A 16,361-nucleotide genomic window follows, 5' to 3' on the forward strand; every position below is an offset into this window, starting at 1 on the left:
AAAAAAAAAAAAAGTCAAACTGGAGAACAACCCTCTGAGTATATTCAATGTGGTAAGTCTTTGCATGTCACAGTCATGCCCCTAAAACATGCAATTTTTCATCAAGAGGAAAACCTCATAGAGGTATGACATATGATGAGGGTTCTACTCAAAGCAGTGACCTCCAAATACATAAACAAACACATACAGCAGACAAACCCGATGAATGGAACCAGTGTGATAAAATTTAGCAGGAAAGGGTGGTCTCCAATATCATAAAAGAACACATACAGGAGAGAAACCCTGTGAGTGTAATCAATGTGGTAAAGCCTTTATATAAAGCAGTGATCTGAAATATCATAAAAGAACACATACAAGAGAGAAACAATATGAATGTAATCAATGTGGTAAAGCCTTTACATGAAGCAGTGATCTCCACTATCATAAAAGAACACATACAGGAGAGAAATCCTATGAATGTAACCAATGTCGTAAAGCATTTTCATATAGCAATGTTCTCCAAATACATAAGCAGAAACATACAGGAGAGAAACCCTTTGATTGTTACCCATGTGGTAAAGCCTTTGCATGAAACAGTCATCTCCAAATATATCAGTGAACACATACAGGAGAGAAACCCTATGAATGTATCAAACTTGGTAAAGCCTTTGCAAAAGGAAGTGATCTCACAATACATAAATGAACACTTACAGGAGAGAAACCTTATGAATGTAAACAATGTGGTAACACTTTTTGATATAGCAATGCCCTTAAAATACATAAATGAAACATATAGTAGAGAAACCCTATGAATGTACCCAGTGCGATAAAGCCTTTACAAAGCAATTGTCTCTAAATATGTAAAAGAACACATTCAGGAGAGAAACCCTATGAATATAACCAGTGTGGTAAAGCCTTTGAAGTAAGGAATGGTCTCCAATATCTTAAAAGAACACATACAGAAGAGAACCTTAAATCTAACCAATGTGGTAAAGCTTTTTAATAAAGTCATGGTCTACAAATACAGAAAAGAGCACATTCAAGAGAGGAATCCTATCAGTGTCATCAGTGTGTTGAATCCTTTTTACATCACAGTCATCCTTAAAACATGAAAGCACACATACTGGAGAGAAGTCCTCTGAAAGTAATATGGCAAAGGTTTTGCACAATACATTCATCTCCTAACACTTAGAAGAATACACACTGGAGAGAAACACTGTGAATATAAGATATGTGCTAATATGTTTACAAATCACAATACTCAGCAAGAACATTAACGAAGACATATGCAAGAGAAATCCTCTGAGTATCATCAGTGGGATAAAGCCCTGAACATTGCAGTCATCATCAAGTGCATTGAGAAGACATGGACTAAATTATGGATGTAATCAAACTTGTAAAACCTTTTCTTGTAAAATTAGTCTCATGTGTCATAAAAATACACATAACGGAAACAGTGGAGAAATGCTATGTATGTTAGAAATGTGGCAATTCCTTTACATATCATGGTTGTCTTTGAATATGTAACTGAACAGCTTCTGGAGTGAAGCTACTGGTTTGCTATATGGCTTTTACTATGTTTGGATATGGCCTTGAATTCCTGTTCTTTCCAGGACTTTTATCATGAAGGTGTGTTGAATTTTGTCAAATGCTTTCTCAGCATCTAATGAAATGATCATGTGGTTTTGTTCTTTCAGTTTGTTTATATAATGGACCACGTTGATGGTTTTCCATATATTAAACCATCCCTTCATGCCTGGGATGAAGCCTACTTGATCATGGTGGATAATTGTTTTGATGTGCTCTTGGATTCGGTTTGCCTGAATTTTACTGAATATTTTTGTGTCGATACTAATAAGGGAAATTGGTCTGAAATTCTCTTTCTTGGCTGGGTCTTTGTGTGGTTTAGGTATAAGAGTAATTGTGGCTTCATTGAAGGAATTCAGTAGCACTCCATCTGTTTCAATTTCATGGAATAGTTTGGATATTATTGGTATGAGATCTTCTATGAAGGTCTGATAGAATTCTGCACTGAACCCATCTGGACCTGGGCTCTTTTTGGTTGGGAGACCTTTAATGACTGCTTCTATTTCTTTAGGAATTATGGGGTTGTTAAATGGTTTATCTATTCCTGATTTGACGGGACCTGGTATCTGTCTAGGGAAATTGTCCATTTCCTCAGATTTTCAAGTTTTGTTGAATATAGGCTTTTGTAGTAGGATCTGATGATTTCTCAATTTCCTCTGATTCTGCAGTTATGTCTCCATTTCATTTCTGATTTTGTTAATTTCGACACTGTGTCCTCTGGTTAGTCTGGCTAAGGGGTTTATCCTGTTGATTTTCTCAACTTTTGGTTCTGTTGATTCTTTGTATAGTCCTTTTTGTTTCTACTTGGTTGATTTCTGAACTGAGTTTGATTATTTCCTGCCTTCTACTCCTCCTGGGTGTATTTGCTTCTTTTTGTTCTAGAGCTTTTAGGTGTGCTGTCAAGCTGTTTAAATATCTCTCTCTGTTTCTTTCTGCAGACACTCAGAGCTATGAGTTTTCCTCTTAGCACAGCTTTCATTGTGTCCCATAAGTTTGGGAATGTTGTACCTTCATTTTCATTAAATTCTAAGAAGTCTTTAATTTCTTGCATTATTTCTTCCTTGACCAGGTTATCACTGAGTAGAGCATTGTTCAACTTCCATGTACATACGGACATTCTTTCCTTATTGTTATTGAAGACAATCTTTAGCCCATGGTGGTCTGATAGGACACATGGGATTATTTCTATCTTTCTGTATCTGTTGAGGCCTGTTTTATGATCAATTATATTGTCAGTTTTGTAGAAAGTACCATGAGGTGGTGAGAAGAAGGTATATCCTTTTGTTTTCGGATAGAATGTTCTATAAATGTCTGTTAAGTCCATTTGCTTCATGACTTCCCTTATTCTTTTTATGTCTCTGTTTAATTTCTGTTTCCATGATCTGTCCATTGATCAGAGTGGGATGTTGAAATCTCCTACTCTTATCATGTAAGGTACAATGTGTGCTTTGAGCTTTACTAAGATTTCTTTTACCTATGTAGGTGCCCTTGTATTTGGAGCGTAGGATTGAGTTGAGAGTCATCTTGGTATTTCTTCCTTTGATGAATATGAGTGTCCCTTCCTCGGCATCTTTTTTGATGACTTTTGGTTGAAAAGTTGATTTTATTCTATATTAGAATAAAGCTCGTAGCTTGCTTCTTCAGACCATTTGCTTGGAATTTGTTTTTCCAGCCTTTTACTCTGGAGTAGTCTCTGTCTTTGTCCCTGAGGTGTGTTTCCTGTAGGCAGTAAAATGTTGGGCCATCATTGTGTATCCAGTATGTTAATCTGTATCTTTTTATTTGGGAATTCAGTCCATTGATGTTGAGAGATATTAAGGAATAGTGATTGTTGCTTCCTGTTATATTCATGTTTGGATGTGATTATATTTGGTGCTTGTCTTCTCTTTGTTCTGTTTACCAAAATAGTTAGTTTCTTGCTCTTTCTTTTTTTTTTTTTTTTTTTTTTTCGGAGCTGGGGACCAAACCCAAAGACCTTGCGCATGCTAGGCAAGCACTCTACCACTGAGCTAAATCCCCAACCCCCTACTAGTTTCTTGCTTTTTCTAGGGTGTAGCTTGCCTCCTTGTGTTGGGATTTACCATTTATTTTCCTTTGTAGGGCCGGATTTCTAAAAGGATATTGTGTAAATTTCTTTTTGTCATGGAATATCTTGTTTTCTCCATGTATGTTAATTGAGAGTTTTGCTGGATACAGTAGCCTGGGCTGGCATTTGTGTTCTCTTAGGGTCTGTATGACATCTGTCCAGGACCTTCTGGCTTTCATAGTCTCTGGTGAGAAGTTTGGTGTAATTCTGACAGGTCTGCCTTTATATGTTACTTGACATTTTTCCCTTACTGCTTTTAATATTTTTTTTCTTTGTTTTGTGCATTTGGTGTTTGGACTATTGTGTGATGGGAGGAGTTTCTTTTCTGGTTCAATCTATTTAGAGTTCTGTAGGCTTCTTGTATGTTTATGGGCATTTCTTCCTTCAGGTTAGGAAAGTTTCCTTCTGTGATTTTGTTGCAGATATTTACTGGTCCTTTGAGCTGGGAGTCTTCACTCTCCTCTCTACCTATTATCCTTAGGCTTCATATTCTCATTGTGTCCTGTATTTCCTGTATGCTTTGGGTCAGTAGCTTTTTCCATTTTACATTATCTTTGACAGTTATGTTGATGATCTCTATGGAATCTTCTGATCCTGAGATTCTCTCTTCTATCTCTTGCATTCTGTTGGAGATCCCTGTATCTATGGCTCCTTGTCTCTTCCTTTGTTTTTCTATATCCAGGATTGTCTTTCTTTGTGCTTTCTTTATTGCTTCTATTTCTGTTTTTTCCTTCACCTGTTTGACTGATTTTTCCTGTAATTCTTTCAGGGATTTTGTGATTCCTCTCTATAGGCTTGTGCTTATTTATTTGTGTTTTCCTGCATTTTTCTCAGGGAGTTCTTTATGTCTTTCTTGAAGTCCTCCATCATCACGATCAAATGTGATTTTAAATCTAGATCTTGCTTTTCTGGTGTGTTTGGATATTCAGTGTTTGCTTTGGTGGGAGAATTGGGTTCCATTGATGCCATGTAGTCTTGGTTTCTGTTGCTTGAATTCCTGTGCTTGCCTCTTGCCATCACATTGTCAAAGTGTTACTTTGTTCTGCTATTTCTGACAGTGGTTAGACCGTCCTATAGGTCTGTGTGTCAGGAGTGCTGTAGACCTGTTTTCTTGTTTTCTTTGTCAGTTTTGTGAACAGTGTTCTGCTCTCAGGCGTGTAGTCACCCCTGTCTACTGGTCTTCAGCTGTTCCTGTGGGCATGTGTCCTGAGTCCAAGAAGCAGGTCACTTGGAGCAGAAAAGTTAGTCTTACCTCGGGTCTCAGGTCTGAGGTCGCTCCTCGAAGCTGGGTTTCAGCTCTCTGTGAGGGCATCAATCACAAGGGCCTGATCTGCCTTCTCTCAGGTACCTGTGCATAGGGGACCCAGATGACACTAGGCGTTTTCCTCTAGAGTCAGAAATGTGGGCAGAGAGTAGTTTCCTCTGGCTTCCCAGGAGTGTTTGCCCCTCTGAAGGTCTAGCTGTCCCTCCCAAGGGGTTTGGTTACAGGGAGTTGTTTGACTGGGTCCCTTCAGATCCGGGCGCAGTCTGGACTGCAGCCTTCCTGCAGCTTGAGTGCCTCTATCTTCACATTCCCAGAGACCCTATACAGTTTCCTCTTGGACCGGGGATATGGGCAAGGGTGGGCAGTACTGGTGGTCTCTCCTGCCCTGCAGTCTCAGGAATGCCCACCTATTTGGGCGGTGCGATCTCTCTCAAATGGGGTTTGGGGCAGGAAACTGTGGTCCAGGATCAGCAAGGTTTGGGCCCCAGCTAGAAACCGGAAGTGTCTGGTCCCAGAGGAATTTTTCCTTTGTGTGTCCTGAGTCCACTAGGCATGTCACTTGGAACAGAAAAGTTGGTCTTACCTCTGGTCTCAGACCTGAAGTAGTTCCTCGGAGCTGTGTTTCAGCTCTCTGTGAGGGCAGCAACCAGAAGGGTCTGCCGTGCCTTCTCTCTTTCCTGTGGTATCTTATACCCCTGAGATTCTATCATTTAGGTCTTGGTTTCTGTTGCTCAGGTTCCTGCACTTGCCTCAGGTTGTTATCAGTTTGTCTCTGGTGTTACCTTGTCTTACCATATCTGACAGTGGCTTGACCATCCTGCAAACCTGAGTGCTCCTGTAGACCTGTTTTCTTTCTTCCGGATCCTGGAACAGAGAGCTGCTCCTCAGTTTGTGTATCCTGGAGTTCTCAGGTGGGTCGCTTGGAGCAGAAGAGTTTGTCTTACCTCTGCTCTCAGGTGTATCAGTGCTCCTGATGAATGGCTTTCAGCTCTGGGAGCAACAAAACCAGAAGGTCCTGCCCCTGACTGTTGCTGGTTCCCTGTGCTCAGGGCACAGAAGGCACTAAACAGGTTCCTCTTGGGCCAGGAATGTGAAGTAGTTGTCTCCTCTGGCTCTTGATTGTCTACCCTTCTGAAATTACAGCTCTCTCCCCACAGTATTTGGATACAAGTGTTTCCACTTTGTTTTCCTAATTATTTTATTAAGGGGAGCAAAAGAATCAAAGGATTACCATCATTTTCCCTGGTAACAGGGGTATCCTCTAATAAAGGCTAATGTCCCTTCAAAGGGTGGGAAAGCTACACACAACGCAGGCATCATAATGTGTCCTGGACCCCAATTTTTTTTGCTACACAATCTTTTACTGAAATCCTTGTGTGGAAATATACGGTTCAAAGACATCCTGATGCATGATAAAAATGAATAAAAATAATAAGGCTAAGGAGAACAATGGAAGAAATTAAGAAATTTAAATAAATATCAAGTTTGCTTGCATAATTTTCAAACTACACTAATTAATATAGTTCAGATTAACCATGAGCATGATGAAGTAAATAATTTTAACTACATAAAATGTGATTTATCATTTTAAAGTTTTAGTAATATGTTTTAAACTCAGGAGAAATGATGGTGACAACCTGCTTCCATGCAGATTGTGCCACCTCACCCAAAAGCAAGAGCTTGCACAATGCTCAGAATCCTTGGTGCAGTCTAGAAAATCTAGCTCCCCAACATTATGAGTCAGCAATCATTAGTGGTGGAGTCGAGAATACTTGATAAAACAAAAGCTTGGTGTGAAAGGGCCACTGGTGAGTATGAGATACTCATACACTCCAGGTTCTTGCAAAACCTCAGATTGGAATGACAGGCTCTAAGCTTGTGGCTCAATTGGTGACCAATATGGCTCAGGGCTTTACATAAGAAGTTTGGGTCTAATCTTGATTGAATGCCCACATTGAACACTAGAAAAACTAAGTTCCAATTTTATCTTTAAATTCAGCATTAGATGTCAGATATAATTAATATGAGGTGAGAAGCCAAGACCACCTAAAGACTCCTGGATTTGTGGATTTTGAAATATTAAGGAACCATCTTTGTCACAAGGGACCTAGCCTCCTGTAGTGGACATTTAGTGTATTCCAATCATGCAGGTTTGCTGACTCTTGGCTGCAGTTTTTGAAGTAGCCACTAGAGAGAGCCGTGTTCTCTTTTGAAAGTGCACACCAAGAGTTCAATATAAAAATGTACCGTTTGCTAGCATTTTGTCTAAGCTCAACCCCACAGTTTGTGTGCCTAACACACTATAAAAGGGGCTGCTTGCCCCCTCATCGCTTTCTTCCTCTTGCCCTTCCTGCTTTCGCCTCTGTCCTCTTGTCCCTTCTCCTTTCTCCCACCCTCCTCCCCATGTGCTCATGTCTGTCTATTCCCTCTATTCCTCTCTCTTTCTCTCTCTCTCTCTCTCTGTTTCTACTATCCTCTTAACTCCCCTCCCCATGCCCTGAATAAATTCTATTCTATACTATACCATTCTGTCACTGGTCCCTCAAGGGGAAAGGATGTGTTAGCATGGTCCCCGAGAAGGCACCCCCTTCTCTCACACATGATTACACCTCCACCAAATCATATATCCTTCTCTCTTTATCTTTTTAAAAACACAACACTGTTTGTTTTAAGATTCAAAATCTCCTGACTTGAAAGAGACTGAGAAAAGGAGTTCCCCGTACCCTGCACCTCCTACGTGTTTGAGGCTTAATAGTTTGTTAATGTGTATTCTTTGGACAAGAAGCCAAGAACCTGGAAACATCCTGATAGACACCTGGCAACCTTCACACCTCCCATCAACCTCCTCTCAGGATGTCTTAGTTGATTAGAAAGTCTGGCCAGACTGCAGCTTGGGCCAAATGTGTAGCAGACCTTCCCTGCTCATCCCTTTTGAGATGGTATTCTAGCAAGCATACCTCCACCAGACAAGATTCTCACTTAGGGAAGTGAGTTTACAACAAGGAGAGCATAGGTGGCCTCTCCCCAACACGTTTCAGGCCTCCCAATGGGATATCAGTGATCCTGACTTGACTGTAGGTCATACTATAAAGAACAACCCCCACTTGTGCCTCGTGGGCCCAGATCCTTTTTCACAGCCTCTAACCTCCTGTCTCATATTGGGGCCTGGAGTCTCTTTAGAGCTCCAGTCATATTTTTGTCTATATGTCTGCATGGAGCATATGTCAGCCTGAGGCAGCAATAACTCTTGTTATAGACTCAATACCCACCACAGTCTGCATCAGTGTCCCATTAAACCACCACATCTGAAACCCTTCATTAATGTACTCCACACCTGTCCAGGTAACCTATTGTTCCTTCAGGCCAGTGTTAAATGAGAACTCTGTCACATTAACATGGATGCTGGTCACAGGTGAAAGATACAATCCCCAGTCTAGAAAAATCAGGCAAATCCCTACAGCCCTTACTTGGGAACCCTTGCTGCTTGTGGTCTCCCCAGTCCCATTTCCTCAAAGCTATAAAAGAGAGTTACTGCCTCATTAATCACATAGATGACATTTGTGTATAATCATGTAGACTAAATTTGTTTGTCCTAAGAAATAAATCACTATGGCTGTCTCAGTCTGAAATGAGCTCAAGACTCATCAAAGAGTCACCAAGCCCTTCTCCCCTGGCTGGAGGGATTGGGTTTCTCTCCTCTGGAAACCTTATTTCTTAGAGCTAGAGGGTTGAATTGTTCCAGACTGCCCATGATTTGGAAGAACCCACCTTCAGAAAGGACGACAAACTCAAGCCCCAAGATAGTCTTTAACTACATGAGGCTTTGCATCCTGAACCAAAAGCATGGAAATTTTAGAGCAAGGGTTCTTGAAGAGCATGAAAACTGTAAATATGGAGTCACAGCCTGTGAGGGAAGGAGAGCAGGAGTTTCTCACAATGAGGGACATTAAAATCCATTATGTAGTGTCTGATAGGCTCACTGGTCATTTTGCCTTTTCACTAGGCTGGAGTTCCTGTCTGCAGAATGTGAACTTAAAGATTACCATTGCTCCCAGTGGTACCTAGAAGGCATTACTGCAGCATTGAAGGGTGGGATTCCTGTTTCTCAGAACTTGATGATCCCTGTATCCAGAAAGGCTGTTACACCTCTGCTGAATGGGAGACCCTCCTGCTCATTCTTTGCCAGGTAATGTCTGTAGGAGATTTTGACTTTTCCTAGTACTTCAAAAAAGGCCTCAGGTGATTTGAGAGAAGTCAAAATACCAAAGTAGGTGTGGAGGAACCTGGTGGGGATTGTGGGATATGACATGGGATATGGAGTAGACAACTCTCTGGAATAATGGGGACTTTTAACTTTGTCAACCAGGAAAATTTCCTGTGTGCTATAGGAAAAGCCAATTAGGAACTCCGGAAGCCTTGGCTGAAGATTTTCAAGGTTGGAAATATGTGACAGAGTGAGTCCAGGATATCACAAAACCTGTCGCAGTGGGTGAATTTGATCGATAGGGAGGAGTGTGCAGTCTCCCTCTGTAACTGCTCTTCTATAGGGAGCAACTAGGGATAGACTATAGCAGGCCCTAAGTGTGCAAGGAAACTTCCTGTGTAGTAGATTTGATTCTTAAGGGCTGGTGTGCAAGATTATTGTGTGTGTGTTGTGGGGTGGGTGGTAGTGGTGGTGGTGCAGGAGAACACAGGGACAGGGACCTGGCAAAAGTGGGAATAAAAAGAGAAATGCCAGATGACAGTGAGGAGTCATTTTCTACAATGCACTGTATGCTTTCAGTGTTACTTGGCTTTAAGATGTGTGCAGTATTTGCACAGAACTGTGCAAAGGAGACTTTCTCTGAGATATTGTTCCATAAAGGAAGAATCCCCAACAGTCTTGGGGGAGAGAAGAGTGAATTTAGGAAGCAGATTGATCCTGAGGGCTCAGTGTGGAAGAAGAATCACTTGGGAGGTGTGTGGTGGTCTCTACATCTTGACTTAGTTGAAAACCACCATTAAGTAATCATGGGGGCATGAAAACAAGTTGTTCCAGGAGAGGCATGACCTGAATGTTTTTTCTCCATCTAACAAAGGAGAACATTACTTAACAAATATGTCAATGTTTATTCTTTCATGTTAACAATAAAATAACAGAAAATCCTTCATTTGAGAACTAATAAATTTCTCCATGTTAAAAATAAGCCAATATTATTCCTTTAGGGACATAAAAGTACAGGAATGGTGGTCAAATATATCATCTCAACATCGCAGTTATGGAGATTAACAGAAACCTTTGCTCAATTTCTCTTTTTGTATATTGTATATAGACACTGCATGCCATGCAGCCCATGAAACAACATAGGAAATATTTGGTAGTTTAGCCATGTGTGTTCAGGGGAACTTAAGTTGTTATAATATGCCATGGACTATGTCATGTTATAATATTTTAGATCCAATGTTTATTTTGGGAAATGAAATTTTGAAAAAATAACAAGTAACAAAAGATAGAAAATTGCTGAGAATGGTACAAAAATATTTCAAATGAAGATAGATTTGTATGCTTAAATAAGATTTTGTCTTAAGAATAATAATGAACCCTATGACAAGTTTGAAAAAAGGTGGCTTACAAGAACAGATAGGAATATGTAATCAAAAACATATTTGCATTTTTTTGTTAACTTGGTTAAACTCTGATCACTTGAGAAAACGGAGTCATAACAAAATCAGGGTTTATTTAAAGTAGTTGTGGGTTTTTAAGGCATTTTTAACAAGATGTTTTGTGCATCTGTCCGCAACATGTACTATCCTTTGAAGTCAGAAGAGAGCATTAGACCACTTGTGACTATAGTTAGGGATGCTTGTGAGCCAGGATGTGGGTGTTGGGAACCCTATTCAGATCCCTTGTAAAAGCAGCCAGTGTTCTTGGCTGCTAAGCCACACTCTGTCCCAGTTTGAATTTTTAATCGACTTTCAAGCAATATGTTACACAAAAGCTTATGTTTTAAAAACAGCAAAGCTTCCTTTCTGCATATTCAACAATCTTAGAGGCTTACACCTGGGAGGAAAGAGGACAAAAAAAGGGACAGCTAATATTTTGGCCCTGGCCCTTAGAGGGTTAGGAACTCCGGGAGGACCAAGAGGATGATGGGATCCCTTCTGGTTAAATCAAGTGACTTTTTGATAAAGTTAAACAAATGGGAAAAATTATACACTGTGTAATAAACCCCAAGCCAAATCTGCAGCTTTGTGTTCGAAGCTAGGTGACCTGGTGACCTGCTCCTGTAAAGAGTCCAAATGGAGACACCTCCAGCCCATCTGGGAAGGTTCTTAAGAAATGTTTTGATTCTTCTATAACCTTTCTGCCCACCTTCATCAGAACTCTGAATGCTGAACCATACAGGTAATATTCTTTTTCCCCACTCATATTCCCTGCTTGCTGAAAATAACTAAGTTGTACTTAGCAGTATGCTAGCCTAGGTAGGACCTCTGTTCACCTTAATCAAATCTGGGTCTATTGAGCCACACAGAACTGCAGATCTGGAAGTATACGGCCCAAAGATACCAATCAGAAGTTTGACTCATCAAGACCATCAAGCTAACTCTCCCCCCCCCAATACCTACTACAACAGGAACATCCAGGTACCAAAGTCATTTAGATGGCTAAAGGCCATCAAAAGAACACAATCAACAAAAGTCTGGGCACTATGACACCTTCAGAGGACAGTTATTCTACTACAGCAAGCCCTGAATATGCTAACAGAACTGAAAGCACAGGACAATGGCCTTAAATCCAATCTTATAAGGATAATAGAAGACTTTAAAAGGGAAAGGAATAAGTCCAGTAAAGAAATACAGGAGACTACAATAAAAATGTTAGAGGTATTTAAAGAGGAAAGAATAAATCCCTGAAAGATATACAGTTAAACAGATGATAGAAATAAATAATACTTTGCAATATTTGAAAGTAGAAATAGAAGCAATAAAACAAATACAAACTGAGGAATTCCTGGAGGTGGAAAACTTAGAGAAGAGAACAGTAACAACTGAAGCAAGTATCACCAACAGAATACAGGCATGGAAGAGAGAACCTCAGGATTGGAAAAGAGAATCTCAGGTATTGATACATTGGTCAAAGAAAATATTAAATCTAAAAACTCCCGTATACAAAACATCAAGAAATTTTGGGATACCACAAAAAGACCTAACATAAGAATAATAGGAATAGAAGATGGTGAAGAGTCCAGGCTCCAAGAACCAGAAAATATATTCAATGAAATCAGAGAAGAAAACTTTCCCAAAGAAAGAGATGACTATAAACATATAAGAAGCCTGTAGGAAAACACTTAGCCTAGACAAGAAAAGAAAATCCTCCTGCACTTTAATAACTACAATACAGAACCTATAGAAAAGAAAAAAAATATTAAAAAGCAGTAAAGGAAAAAAGGAAACATAAAGGCAGAAAATATCAGAATTACAGTAGACTTCATAACAGAGACAATAAGGACTAGGGGAGCCTGGATAGACATCTTGCATTCTCTAAAAAAACCCCACAAACAACAACCTAGACTATTATAGCCAGCAAAATTCTCAATCACCATTGATGGAGAAAACAACATGCTCCAAGACAAACTTAAATTCAGAAAATACATATCCTCAAATCCAGCTGTACACAAAATACTAGAAGGAAAATTCCACACCAAAGAGGGTAACTACATACAAGAAAATACAGGAAATAAGTAATTCTGTAGCAGCAAAACCAAGAGATGTTCACAAAAACAAACAAAGAAAAAAACAAATATAAACACACTAATACCACCAACATCAAAATAAAAGGAATCAAAAATCACTGGTCATTAATGTCTCTTAAAAATCAATGGACCAAGAAAACAAAATATGTAATCCCATATATCAGCAAAATATGAGGCACACAAACAAACAAAACAAACAAACAAAACACACACACACACACACACACACACACACACACACACACACACCATTCTTATTTAGGGTATTACTGCTGTGAACAGACAACATGACCAAGGCAACTCTCATAAGGACAACAATTTAATTGGGGATGGCTTACAGGTTCAGAGCTTCAGGCCATTACTTTCAATGCCAGAATATGGCAGCATGCAAGCAGGCCTGGTGCGGGAGAAAATGTGAGCTCTACATCTTGATCTGAAGGGTGCTAACAGAATATTGAGTTTGTGGCAGCTAGGATGAAGCTTTTTATAGCCATCATCCATGGTTACACACATAAACCAATTGGGCCACACTTACACCAACAGGGTCATACATTCTAATAGTGCCACTGTATTGGCTGAGCATATGAAAACCATCACAACCTCTAATATCAAAATAGCAGGATTTAACAGTTCCAGATCATTAATATCTCTCAACATCATTGGACTCAATTCCCCAATGAAAAGACACAGGCTGATAGAACAGATGCAAAAACAGGATCCAGTCTACTGTAAACAACAAACACACTTCATCCCTAAAGAAAGACATGACCTCAGAGGAAAGTGCTAGAAAAAATGTTTTCCCTAAACAGTAAGATCAAAATCAAGCTAGAAGTTGCTACTTTAATATTTATTAAAACAAACTTTCAAACCAAAAAATGAATCAAACGAGACAGAGAAGAACATTTCATACACATCAAAGAAAAAATCGACCAAGATGATATCTCGATTCTGAACATCTATGCCTCACATACAAGGGCACCCCACCTTTTTAAAAGAAATATTGCTAAATCATAAATCGCACATCTGATCACACTGGTTAAGAGTGGGAGACTTCAACACCCCACTCTCACCTATTGGTCAGTCCTCCTGACAAAAATTAAACAGACAGATAGTGAAACTAACAGACTCTATGAATCAAATGGAACTAGCAAACATCTATAGAATATTCCACCCAAACATAAAAGAATGGATCAGCAACTCATGGATCCTTCTCCACAATGGACCATATTGGCACTCACAGAGCAAATGCCAACACATGCAAGAAGATTGAAAGAATACCTTGTATCTTATCAGACCACCATGGATTAAAGCTGGGCTTCAACAAAAGTAATAATGAAATACTTCAGACCCATTTCTTCTATGAACAGTGATGCAAAAACTCAATAAAATATTTGAAAAGCGAATCCACAAAACATCAAAGACATTATTCATCATGAACAAATAGGCTTCATCCCAGAAACACTGGTTTGTTCAAAACAAAAAATCCATCAATTTAATCCACCATATGAACAAACTGAAAGGAAAAATTCACATGATTGTCTCATTAGACTTAAAAAAAAAACTTTGATAAATCCAATTCCTCTTTATGTTGAAGTGGTTAGAGAGATCAGAGATACTGTACACCTACCTAAACATAATTGAAACTGGTACAACCACTCTGGAAATCAGTCTGGAAGTTCCTCAGAAAATTGGACATTGCACTACCTGAAGGCCCAGCTATATCTCTCCTGGGCATATACCCAAAAGATGCTCCAACGTACAACAAAGACATATGATCCACTATGTTCATAGCAGCCTTATTTATAATAGCCAGAGGCTGGAAAGAACCCAGATGCCCTTCAACAGAAGAATGGATTCAAAAAATGTGGTACATCTACACAATAGAGTACTACTCAGCTACCAAAAACAATGACTTCATGAAATTCATAGACAAATGGAATTAACTAGAAAATATCATCCTGAGTGAGGTAACCCAATCACAGAAAAACACACTTGATATGCACCCACTGATAAGTGGATATTTGCCAAAAAGCTAATGCACACAAGATGCAATCCACAGACCACAGGAAGCTCAAGAAGAAGGATGACCAAAATGCAGATGCTCCCACTCTTTCTTAAAAAGGGGAAAAAATATCCATAGAAGGACATATGGAAACAAAGTTTAGAGCAGTGACTCAAGAAGTGACCATTCAGAGCCTGACACACATGTGGCCCATATATATACAGCCACCAAAATTAGATAAGATTGACGAAGCTAAAAAATGCATGCTGAAAGGGACCGGATATAGATCTCTCCTGAGAGATACATCCAGAGCATGTCCAATACAAAGGTCAATGCTAGCAGCAACCCACCGAAATGAGAACAGGACCCCCTTGGGGGAATTAAAGGAAGTATTGAAAGAGTTGAAGGAGCTCACAAACCCATAAAAATAACAATGCCAACCAACCAGAGCTTCCAGGGACTAAACCATTACCGAAAGACTATACTTGATTCTGACCTAGGTCCAAACTGCATATGCAGGGCAGAGAATAGCCCTAGCTAGCACCAGTTGAGGAACTTGTCCTGCTAAGGTTGGACCCCAGTGCAGGGAAATATGAGGGGCAGTAATGAGGATGTATAGGGGAAATGCCCATACAGGGGTGGGGTGGGGAGGGGAGGGAATGGGGGCTTATGGACAGGAAACCAGGAAGAGGAATAACATTTGAAATGTAAATAAAGAAATATATGTAATGAAAATTTTTTAAAAAATGAGCACATCCACCTCAAACAAACAAACAAAAAAGATAAAATTTTCTGAACAGAACACCAATGACTCAGGCTCTAGGATCAACAATTATTAAATGGGACCTCACCAAACTCAAAAGTTGTCTTAGGCAAAAGACATTGTCAATGGGATAGATCGGCAGCCCACAGATTGGGAAAGTATCTTCATCAACCCTACATCTAACAGAGGGCAAATGTCCAAAGTACATAAGAGCTTAAGAAGTTAGACACCAACAACACAAATAACCCAACTTAAATAGAGGCACAGAACTGAACAGAGAATTCTTTTCAGAGGAATAACCAATAGCTGAGAAGCCCTTAGAGAAATGTTCAAAGCCCTTACGCATCAGAGAAATGCAAGACAAAACAAATCCAGGGTTTCATTTCACACCTATCAGAATGGCAAAGAAAAAAAAATAATTCAAGAGATAGTACATGCTGGCAAATATGTGAAGACGGTACATGCTGGCAAAGATGTAAAGGAAAAGTAACACTCCTCCATTGCTGGTGGGATTACAAATACATGCAACTACTCTGGAAATCAATTCAATGTTGTTGTTTTTTCCAGATAATTCACAATAGTTCTACATCATGACCCAGCTCATAGCATTTTATTTTTATGCCTTATGTTGATCAAATAACACTAATTGTATGCTAATCTTTCTTCATATATTTGCACTGGTGTAGGGCGCCCTCCTGTGGTGAATAACGGTACTATGCGACACGCAGGTTTTGCACTGGCATCAGTTGGCCGTAATATGCTAATGAGGAGCAGCAAATTACGTGCTAATAAGATAAATCATGCCCGGCCAATCCCTGAAGGACAACCAGTATAGCCTCAGCCTGCTGTCTATATAAGGCTAGCGCTTGAGGCACCCCTGTCCCTGTTCGCCAAGAGAGCTGGTACAGTAAATGCTTTGCTGCAAAAGGAATCCTTGGTGTCCGAAA

General features: G+C 39.7%; 1 pseudogene; it reads left to right on the plus strand.

Moving 5' to 3' along the window:
• The window catches only part of LOC116901092, a 1,282-nt pseudogene extending 191 nt beyond the window's left edge, over positions 1 to 1,091 (plus strand).
• Positions 1,092 to 16,361: the final 15,270 nt, after the last annotated feature.

The sequence above is a fragment of the Rattus rattus genome, chromosome 5, assembly GCF_011064425.1.
Source record: "Rattus rattus isolate New Zealand chromosome 5, Rrattus_CSIRO_v1, whole genome shotgun sequence".
Taxonomy (NCBI): domain Eukaryota; kingdom Metazoa; phylum Chordata; class Mammalia; order Rodentia; family Muridae; genus Rattus; species Rattus rattus.